Below are 11,263 nucleotides of genomic sequence, written 5' to 3'. Positions count from 1 at the left end.
CAGAGAAAACTTTGTCATAGACTTTTTTATTGAAGTAGAGTTGATTTACAATGTCATGTTAATTTCTGCTGTACATAATGAAGTGATTGTTTTATTTATATATATAGACACACACATTTTTTTTCACACATTCTTTTTTACTATTCTTTTCCATTATGTTTTATCATAGGATATTGAATATAGTTCTCTGTGCTATACAGTAGGATCTTGTTGTTTACGCATCCTATATATAAAAGCAAAAGTTTTGCTTGAGAGATACTGGTGATTATCTACCTATATAATATACCTACACCTTTCTTTTATGTTAATCATCACAATCCGCTACATCTATCTATATCTATATTTTCTAAAGTGAAAAATATTCCTTGTGAAAAGTTGATCTCAATTTAATAGTTATGTATGCATATTTATATTTTCAATGAGTTAGTCTTTTTTTTTTTTCAAAATAGGTTACATTGCTAATCTGTAGTGTGTGCATGTGTGTGCAAGGGAATGAAATGACATGGTCTATGTGAAAATATTTTGAAACCTGTAAATCCATAAAGCACCACCCTGAATCCTCTTAGATGAAGAATGTGAGGCTCGCATATGTCCGGTAAGTATCTCATGAAAGTGGTGAATAAGACCTAGGTCGTCTTTCAAGGTGTAATTTCAATCCGTTTCTAAGTAATCATGAGAAAGTTGTTCTCAGCACGTCCTTTTGGTGTTGTATTTGTATCCTGCTAGTGAACAGTACAGTACTTCATCTCATAACAGTGGTTAATGATGTAATAATCACCATGGAACATGATGTCCAGGTATAGATAATCGCGTGCATTTCGGTGTATGAACGGAAGCAGCTCACCAGGTGTCCAACTGCGTGTGTTCCTCTTGGGAATACAAAACCCCCCATTTTAACGACTTTCATAAATTCTTACCATCACTTCATAACCATTATTAAAATGGTTATGAGTACTGAATTTAATAACAATTTGATAAGGTAAAATATTAGCCTAGAAGCAGCATTTGCTTTCCATAATGCAAATAAGCTCTATAATGCTCTAAATATCCATCGTTAATTATTTTTAATTGTCTAATCAATATGAAACTTTGAATCACTCATTTGCAATTAGAGGTAACACAAATTTACCACAATAACAGAACTAATTTCAAACTATAGCATCTAATCCAATAATGGTTACATGCAGTATCAAATTTAATATAAGTTGACAGTCAGAGAAAAGGGTTAAGATACCATTTTCTTAGCATCGCACTGTGTACATCTAATGTCCCCCAATTCTGGAGGACTACCTAATTTATAGTTAATCCCATTTAACATATTCCACTGAGTAATTTAGGCTCTAAGGGAGCTGTGTAAATTAGGTTTTAAAGGATAAACAGAATGCGACAATTCCGGCGGCGAACAGCTGTACTGCGTCTGTCCACATGTCATAACGGTACTCACGAATGCAATCAGTATGGACTCAATTCCTAGAAATAAAGGAAATTGTAATACTTCACTCCAGCAGTTTAATATGCTTGCACGATTTATTATGCTTTATTAACCAAAAGGAGATTATACTATTGTAGGCGAAGGTGTTATTATTTTAGAATTGAGAAAACTCAGGTGTCCATGCATGAGAAGCATATTTATGGATGGAGGAAAAAGTGCTTGTTCTGAGAAGAAACAGAAAGGAGTAATTTGAGGGAAGCAGCATCATTTGCTCACTAAGAAGTTTATCCCGTGGTAGGTAAAGGACAGGAACAGCGTAGTATAGGAAAAGCAAAGAGCCCGAGACGTTCGTCCTTGATCTCCTGCTGCCCCCGTGACCATGAGCAAGCAGTTCACATCTTCAATCTTTAGTTTGCTTGGCTCTTGTTGAGGTTGGGATGTGTTCCAACAATCCCCTTTTGGCCCTAAAATCATACACTGCTATGAGCACTTCCAAGTAAAGTTATATATGGACATAACCTTTATGTTCTGTTATATAGGTAGAATATCCCAGCATTAATGGAAATGCCGACTATTCTAGGGCATCCATGACAAAAATTCCTATCCTGCTTATGTTCTAATTCTACCTGTGTCTACCTTTTCATTTCTGGTGTATTCATTGGATAGAGACAAACCATGACATAATTCTGTTTTTCAATAGCTCCTGACAGATCAAACAAGGTCCAAAGGGCTGTACAATAATTAGGGCATAACAACACCTTTAACTACTTCCTAAATTCTGAACACATAGATTATTTCATCATATGACAGCCCTGAATCTTAACTAGAAGAACATTGGGGTGCCAGGGTTACCGAACCATACTTGGGTCCACTTGGGTCCAGAGGTGCAGTGAAGCCAATCTGCTGTCCCCGGGAAGTGGCGAAAGAAAGTACAGCGTTTATTGCAGGTGCCAAGCAAGGAGAATGGGCAGCTCATGCTCAAAGGACCTGAGCTCCCCGATGGCTTTCAGGGAAGGGTTTTTAAAGACAGTGTTGGGGGAGAGGGTCCTAGGATGCCTGATCAGCTCCTGGACCTTCATCTGATTGGTTGGTGGTGAGGTAACAGGGTGGTGTTTTGGGGAATCTCAATCATCAGCCTTCTGGTTCCAACCAGCCTGGGGTCTAGTGCTTGTGGTCAGCACGTGGTCACCATCCTCCACCGGGCGGGGGTCTTGGTTTCTGCAGAACAACTGAGAGATATGGGTCAGATCGTTATCTCTATCCTTTCAGGAGGAACTAGGAGAGCTGTGACTCTATAATTCTAAGTGTTAACTGCTTGAGTCTGCTCTTTGGAACGTGGGGAAGGTCTAGGACACGAAAGCCTTTTGCTACAAACAGGAAACTGGGGACACAGAGGAGATATTGTACCCGGGAGAGTCCCCAAAGGGTCCTGCTCATTTTCAGTGCCTCCTTTTCTTTGATATTCCTTACACCTTAGGGGAAATGGACAGGACAAGAAAGGCAATAAAGTTGTGGATGGAGAGGTTAATCTTAAACTCGGCAGGGGAACTCAGTACTGGGGGACTTGGTTTCGCCAGGAGTCATAACCTCATAGCTCCTGATTGACATTAGCAAGGGGAAATGGAAAGATTAAGAATGGGAATTTTAGGACAGGAGTGGAAGAAAGAGCTTACGTAAAAGCAGTAATGAGGCCAAAAACTCAGCCTCTGTGCACCGGTGCTGAATCAAATCTCGGAGACAGTTGTGCGTGAAGTAGAAAAGAATAGCTTTATTGCTTTGCCGGGCAAAGGGGGACACGGTGGCTTCGTGCCCTCAAAACTGTGTGTCCCAACCTGGAGGCGGGGGTAGTGAGAAGTTTTGTAGAAATGGTTCAAGGGTGGGGTTGCTGATAAGGCTCAGGGTGTGTGCAGGGCCTGCACTCCTTTAATCTGGTCTCAGGTAATCTCTCTCTCTCTCTTATTTTTTTTTAAAATATCTGTTTGGCTGCACCAGGACTTAGTTTCGGCGCACGGGATCTTTGTTGCGGCATGCAGGGTCTTCAGTTGTGGCCTGCAGGGTTTTTAGTAACAGCACGTGGGATCTAGTTCCCTGACCAGGGGTCGAACCCGGGCCCCCTGCAGTGGGAGCATGGAGTCTTAGCCACTGGACCACCAGGGAAGTCCCTCAGGTAATCTCTTGATGAACTTCTCTGGTCCCTTTAATCTGGCCTCAGGGGGTCTTCTCTGGAATGAAGAATGATGAGAGCTTCCATTTGTTGGGGGGTTTTAGTGCTATAAAGAGCTCAAAGATGTTGTCATGTGTATCTCTCGAGGGGGAACCAGGACCCTGCTCCAAGGCTGCACTGTTCTTTCCTCACTGCTCCTCCCTTGTCTCTGCATCCCCTCCTTCCCTGATTAGCAACTGTTGGCATCTGCCCTTTGGGAGGCAGGGAAGGTCCAGGAGGCTGGAGTCTGTTCCCTACAAACAAGAAATGGGGGACAGAAAGGCTTCCATGCCCAGGAACCCCACAGGGTCCTGCTCGGTTTCAGTAACCCAGAGCAGTGGTGACCAGAGATAACAGACATTCTGTCATCGAGTCCATTGCCCCTGAGATCAGGAAGCCATCACTCTAAATCAGTGGAATCTGTCTAAGGTAAACTTGCAGGAAGCATACACGTTTGATGCTCATTTTCCAGAAATTGAGTACCTACATCCCCAGTCATGGAGTCCTCATCTTTATCTCTCTGGCCCTTCACTTTTGATCTACCAGCAAATCCCGTGGGCTCTGTGGTTGTCAGAAGTCTCAAGTCTGATTCTCACTGTCTCCATTTCAACCGCACTCTCAGTGATGCCCCGAGATGGATCTCCCTGTTTCCAGTTGTGTGTTACAGACTCCACTGTGTCCCCCTCAAGTGCATACGTTGAAGCCCTAACCCCCAACGAGACTGTATTTGGAGATGGGGCTTTTAGGGAAGTAATGATGGTTAAATGAGGTCATGAGGGCAGAGCCTTGATCCCATAGAACTCCTGTCCTTATAAGAGGAGGGGGACACACCAGAGCTCGCTCGCTCGCTCTCTCTCTATTGGGGTGCCAGGGTTACCGAACCATACTTGGGTCCACTTGGGTCCAGAGGTGCAGTGAAGCCAATCTGCTGTCCCCGGGAAGTGGCGAAAGAAAGTACAGCGTTTATTGCAGGTGCCAAGCAAGGAGAATGGGCAGCTCATGCTCAAAGGACCTGAGCTCCCCGATGGCTTTCAGGGAAGGGTTTTTAAAGACAGTGTTGGGGGAGAGGGTCCTAGGATGCCTGATCAGCTCCTGGACCTTCTTCTGATTGGTTGGTGGTGAGGTAACAGGGTGGTGTTTTGGGGAATCTCAATCATCAGCCTTCTGGTTCCAACCAGCCTGGGGTCTAGTGCTTGTGGTCAGCACATGGTCACCATCCTCCACCGGGCGGGGGTCTTGGTTTCTGCAGAACAACTGAGAGATATGGGTCAGATCGTTATCTCTATCCTTTCAGGAGGAACTAGGAGAGCTGTGACTCTATAATTCTAAGTGTTAACTGCTTGAGTCTGCTCTTTGGAACGTGGGGAAGGTCTAGGACACGAAAGCCTTTTGCTACAAACAGGAAACTGGGGACACAGAGGAGATATTGTACCCGGGAGAGTCCCCAAAGGGTCCTGCTCATTTTCAGTGCCTCCTTTTCTTTGATATTCCTTACACCTTAGGGGAAATGGACAGGACAAGAAAGGCAATAAAGTTGTGGATGGAGAGGTTAATCTTAAACTCGGCAGGGGAACTCAGTACTGGGGGACTTGGTTTCGCCAGGAGTCATAACCTCATAGCTCCTGATTGACATTAGCAAGGGGAAATGGAAAGATTAAGAATGGGAATTTTAGGACAGGAGTGGAAGAAAGAGCTTACGTAAAAGCAGTAATGAGGCCAAAAACTCAGCCTCTGTGCACCGGTGCTGAATCAAATCTCGGAGACAGTTGTGCGTGAAGTAGAAAAGAATAGCTTTATTGCTTTGCCGGGCAAAGGGGGACACGGTGGCTTCGTGCCCTCAAAACTGTGTGTCCCAACCTGGAGGCGGGGGTAGTGAGAAGTTTTGTAGAAATGGTTCAAGGGTGGGGTTGCTGATAAGGCTCAGGGTGTGTGCAGGGCCTGCACTCCTTTAATCTGGTCTCAGGTAATCTCTCTCTCTCTCTTATTTTTTTTTAAAATATCTGTTTGGCTGCACCAGGACTTAGTTTCGGCGCACGGGATCTTTGTTGCGGCATGCAGGGTCTTCAGTTGTGGCCTGCAGGGTTTTTAGTAACAGCACGTGGGATCTAGTTCCCTGACCAGGGGTCGAACCCGGGCCCCCTGCAGTGGGAGCATGGAGTCTTAGCCACTGGACCACCAGGGAAGTCCCTCAGGTAATCTCTTGATGAACTTCTCTGGTCCCTTTAATCTGGCCTCAGGGGGTCTTCTCTGGAATGAAGAATGATGAGAGCTTCCATTTGTTGGGGGGTTTTAGTGCTATAAAGAGCTCAAAGATGTTGTCATGTGTATCTCTCGAGGGGGAACCAGGACCCTGCTCCAAGGCTGCACTGTTCTTTCCTCACTGCTCCTCCCTTGTCTCTGCATCCCCTCCTTCCCTGATTAGCAACTGTTGGCATCTGCCCTTTGGGAGGCAGGGAAGGTCCAGGAGGCTGGAGTCTGTTCCCTACAAACAAGAAATGGGGGACAGAAAGGCTTCCATGCCCAGGAACCCCACAGGGTCCTGCTCGGTTTCAGTAACCCAGAGCAGTGGTGACCAGAGATAACAGACATTCTGTTATCGAGTCCATTGCCCCTGAGATCAGGAAGCCATCACTCTAAATCAGTGGAATCTGTCTAAGGTAAACTTGCAGGAAGCATACACGTTTGATGCTCATTTTCCAGAAATTGAGTACCTACATCCCCAGTCATGGAGTCCTCATCTTTATCTCTCTGGCCCTTCACTTTTGATCTACCAGCAAATCCCGTGGGCTCTGTGGTTGTCAGAAGTCTCAAGTCTGATTCTCACTGTCTCCATTTCAACCGCACTCTCAGTGATGCCCCGAGATGGATCTCCCTGTTTCCAGTTGTGTGTTACAGACTCCACTGTGTCCCCCTCAAGTGCATACGTTGAAGCCCTAACCCCCAACGAGACTGTATTTGGAGATGGGGCTTTTAGGGAAGTAATGATGGTTAAATGAGGTCATGAGGGCAGAGCCTTGATCCCATAGAACTCCTGTCCTTATAAGAGGAGGGGGGCACACCAGGGTGCTCTCTCTCTCCGAGGAGGGGGGCACACCAGGGTGCTCTCTCTCCCCCCTCCCTCCCTCTAAGAGGAGGGGGGCACACCAGGGTGCTCTGCTGCACCAGGACTTAGTTTCGGCGCACGGGATCTTTGTTGCGGCATGCAGGGTCTTCAGTTGTGGCCTGCAGGGTTTTTAGTAACAGCACGTGGGATCTAGTTCCCTGACCAGGGGTCGAACCCGGGCCCCCTGCAGTGGGAGCATGGAGTCTTAGCCACTGGACCACCAGGGAAGTCCCTCAGGTAATCTCTTGATGAACTTCTCTGGTCCCTTTAATCTGGCCTCAGGGGGTCTTCTCTGGAATGAAGAATGATGAGAGCTTCCATTTGTTGGGGGGTTTTAGTGCTATAAAGAGCTCAAAGATGTTGTCATGTGTATCTCTCGAGGGGGAACCAGGACCCTGCTCCAAGGCTGCACTGTTCTTTCCTCACTGCTCCTCCCTTGTCTCTGCATCCCCTCCTTCCCTGATTAGCAACTGTTGGCATCTGCCCTTTGGGAGGCAGGGAAGGTCCAGGAGGCTGGAGTCTGTTCCCTACAAACAAGAAATGGGGGACAGAAAGGCTTCCATGCCCAGGAACCCCACAGGGTCCTGCTCGGTTTCAGTAACCCAGAGCAGTGGTGACCAGAGATAACAGACATTCTGTCATCGAGTCCATTGCCCCTGAGATCAGGAAGCCATCACTCTAAATCAGTGGAATCTGTCTAAGGTAAACTTGCAGGAAGCATACACGTTTGATGCTCATTTTCCAGAAATTGAGTACCTACATCCCCAGTCATGGAGTCCTCATCTTTATCTCTCTGGCCCTTCACTTTTGATCTACCAGCAAATCCCGTGGGCTCTGTGGTTGTCAGAAGTCTCAAGTCTGATTCTCACTGTCTCCATTTCAACCGCACTCTCAGTGATGCCCCGAGATGGATCTCCCTGTTTCCAGTTGTGTGTTACAGACTCCACTGTGTCCCCCTCAAGTGCATACGTTGAAGCCCTAACCCCCAACGAGACTGTATTTGGAGATGGGGCTTTTAGGGAAGTAATGATGGTTAAATGAGGTCATGAGGGCAGAGCCTTGATCCCATAGAACTCCTGTCCTTATAAGAGGAGGGGGGCACACCAGGGTGCTCTCTCTCTCCGAGGAGGGGGGCACACCAGGGTGCTCTCTCTCCCCCCTCCCTCCCTCTCTCTTCCCTAGAACTCCTGTCCTTATAAGAGGAGGGGGGCACACCAGCGTGCTCTCTCTCTCTCCCCCAGAACTCCTGTCCTTGTAAGAGGAGGGGGGCACACCAAGGCGCTCTCTCTCTCCCTACATCTCCCTCTCTCCCTTCCCTCTCTCTCCCCCAGAACTCCTGTCCTTGTAAGAGGAGGGGGGCACACCAAGGTGCTCTCTCTCTCCCTACATCTCCCTCTCTCCCTTCCCTCTCTCTCCCCCAGAACTCCTGTCCTTGTAAGAGGAGGGGGGCACACTAGGGCGCTCTCTCCCCCTCCCTACATCTCCCTTCCCTCCCTCTCCCCCAGAACTCCTGTCCTTGTAAGAGGAGGGGGGCACACCAGGGCGCTGTCTCTCTCCCTTCCCTCTCTCTCCCCCAGAACTCCTGTCCTTGTAAGAGGAGGGGGGCACACTAGGGCGCTCTCTCCCCCTCCCTACATCTCCCTTCCCTCCCTCTCCCCCAGAACTCCTGTCCTTGTAAGAGGAGGGGGGCACACCAGGGCACTCTCTCTCTCCCCCAGAACTCCTGTCCTTATAAGAGGAGGGGGGCACACCAGGGTGCTCTCTCTCCCCCCTCCCTCCTTCTCTCTCCCCCAGAACTCCTGTCCTTGTAAGAGGAGGGGGGCACACCAGGGCGCTCTCTCCCTCCCTCCCCCTCCCTTCCCTCTCTCTCCCCCAGAACTCCTGTCCTTGTAAGAGGAGGGGGGCACACCAGGGGGCTCTCAATCCCCCAGAACTCCTGTCCTTCCTTGTAAGAGGAGGGGGGCACACCAGGGTGCTCTCTCTCTCTCCCTACATCTCCCTTCCCTCTCTCTCCCCCAGAACTCCTGTCCTTGTAAGAGGAGGGGGGCACACCAGGGTGCTCTCTCTCCCCCAGAACTCCTGTCTTTGTAAGAGGAGGGGGGCACAAGAGGGCGCTCTCTCCCTCCCTCCCCCTCCCTTCCCTCTCTCTCCCCCAGAACTCCTGTCCTTGTACGAGGAGGGGGGCACACCAGGGCGCTCTCTCTCTTCCCCAGAACTCCTGTCCTTGTAAGAGGAGGGGGGCACACCAGGGGGCTCTCTCTCCCCCAGAACTCCTGTCCTTCCTTGTAAGAGGAGGGGGGCACACCAGGGCGCTCTCTCTCTCCCTACATCTCCCTTCCCTCCCTCTCCCCCAGAACTCCTGTCCTTATAAGAGGAGAGAGTCTCCCCCAGAACTCCTGTCCTTGTACGAGGAGGGGGGCACACCAGGGCGCTCTCTCTCTCCCTACATCTCCCTTCCCTCTCTCTCCCTCCCTACATCTCCCTTCCCTCCCTCTCCCCCAGAACTCCTGTCCTTATAAGAGGAGAGAGGAGCGGGGCACACCAGAGGGCTCTCTCCCCCTCTCCCTCTCCCTATGGAGCTATGGAAATCCAGGGCAAGGCTGGTGGTTAAAGGAGGGAGCTCGGCTGTTTCAGAGGCTGGGACTGAGCAGCATATAAGATGGGCACTTGACAGGTGGGACTTGGGTGATGTCCTGCCTGGGGAGGTGACAGGCAAGGAGGTGGGGACTCTGGAGTGAGGAGGCGACTGAGGGGAGCCCAGAGTGGGGGCCACAGAGGGCAGCCTCTTAAAAACCATGGAAACAAGCTAGGTAGCCAGCAACAGGACGTCTGTTAAATTGTGTATGATATATATTATACAGTTATTATATTGCTATATTAGGTATATTATATATACTATAATATAATATAGATTATGTACAATGAACATGATACACAATATAGATTATGTATAAGGTATATTGCAATATAGTAATATATACTAGTATTTATACTACTATATGTTATATGGTAGTATATATATTACCCTGTACTAGTATATGACAGTATATATTATATACTAATTTTTGTATATTATATACTAATTTTTGTATAATACATAGTATCTAGTATTTAATTTTAAGTTTATACTATAATTTTTAGTACATTAAATTGTATATTATATATAGTATGTTTCATATACATGTTAGATTTTACATTATTATATACTGTATGTTATATATTGTATACAATTATATGTCTATACATTATATTCATATATATAGATATATTAATATATACCAATATATAATGTATATAATACATGTTTATACATTATATATACACCTATTATGTATTAAGATATACTCATATATAATATATGCAATTACACTCATATTTTATAATATGCATACACAATATATAATGCATAGTATGCATTACAACTTAAAAATTATACCTTAACTGCCATGCTGTAAAATGTTATACATTTTACATTCTATATGCGTGTTGTATATTGTGTATCATATATATTGCCATATTTATAATAGTTGTAATACTTATTAGACACATATAATACAGGGTAATGTGGACATGAATATTACCTTCTGCGAGGCTGCTGCCCTTCAGACTAAAGACGTTGAAAAACACGTACCACTTTCCTTAAGCCTCCTCCTCGGGACCCCATCACTGAAGACCGTCCTGATGGACCAGCTGGATGCTGTCGTGTCACAGTGAGTTAGATCACACCTCTGTTTCACAGAGCCCACCTTCAAGGGGAGGGGGCACAAAAATCAGACATCATCACAACGTAATTTCACATGCTCATCCATACTAAGAAATACACCCTAAGGACAGGAGGAAATGAAGGAGGAAATGAAAACGCACTTGGAGGACCCTATGATAGGAAACGAGAGATGCTCAGTGGACAGACAGTCCATCACCTTCGTCCTCATGTCCGTTCCCGGGGCTCCATCCATGGGGGTTTTCATGCTTCTCGGAAGCCCTTCACTGATGACTGTATGCCCCCCTACGGTGCTTGGTGAGGGGGACATCCGTCCTCGTGGACACTGAGCCAGCCTGCAGGTCTGAACCTCGTTCTCATCTTTCTTCCACACCCGTGGATGAGCTGAGCTTCCTCGTGGAAAAGAGAAGAGACAATTCTTGGCACCAACTTCCCCCAAATCCTGGATCTCCAGGTCTGCAACCTCAGCAAGTACCCTCTGAACTACCCTGACCCCCACGGGCTGAATAATGACACATGGCCCCAGGGAGGGAGGAGCCAGTTGCTCAGCAGACCTTACGTCCTGCGGGGACAGCCCTGATGAGTCTTGCCATCCTTACCCGGTTCCCTCTGGGTCCAGAAACAGTCGTGACAAACCTGCACATCGCCGAGCCCCGGGCGTCTGCTCTTCTGTTCATTCCAGGTCCCTTCCTGTTCTAGAATTCAGAATCTGATCGTAAATCCACCATCCCTTATTTGGTCGGACCGGTAGAGCCATAAAATAACCCCACTTAACTGTTTTTCCCCTAGGGTCCATTTTTAGGT

General features: G+C 47.3%; 1 long non-coding RNA gene across 1 annotated transcript; it reads right to left on the bottom strand.

The window, feature by feature from the left end:
• Positions 1-4,507: 4,507 nt before the first annotated feature.
• On the bottom strand, positions 4,508-11,236 carry LOC102975217 (uncharacterized). The gene is made up of 3 exons (XR_003680736.2): positions 10,659-11,236; positions 10,370-10,484; positions 4,508-4,889 (listed from the first exon to the last, which is right to left on the bottom strand). It is a non-coding gene; the product is annotated as an uncharacterized lncRNA (long non-coding RNA).
• Positions 11,237-11,263: the final 27 nt, after the last annotated feature.

The sequence above is a fragment of the Physeter macrocephalus genome, chromosome 7, assembly GCF_002837175.3.
Source record: "Physeter macrocephalus isolate SW-GA chromosome 7, ASM283717v5, whole genome shotgun sequence".
NCBI classification, from domain to species: domain Eukaryota; kingdom Metazoa; phylum Chordata; class Mammalia; order Artiodactyla; family Physeteridae; genus Physeter; species Physeter macrocephalus.
The sequence above is the reverse complement of the archived record's forward strand: the minus strand, read 5'-3'. Positions and strand labels throughout refer to the sequence as shown.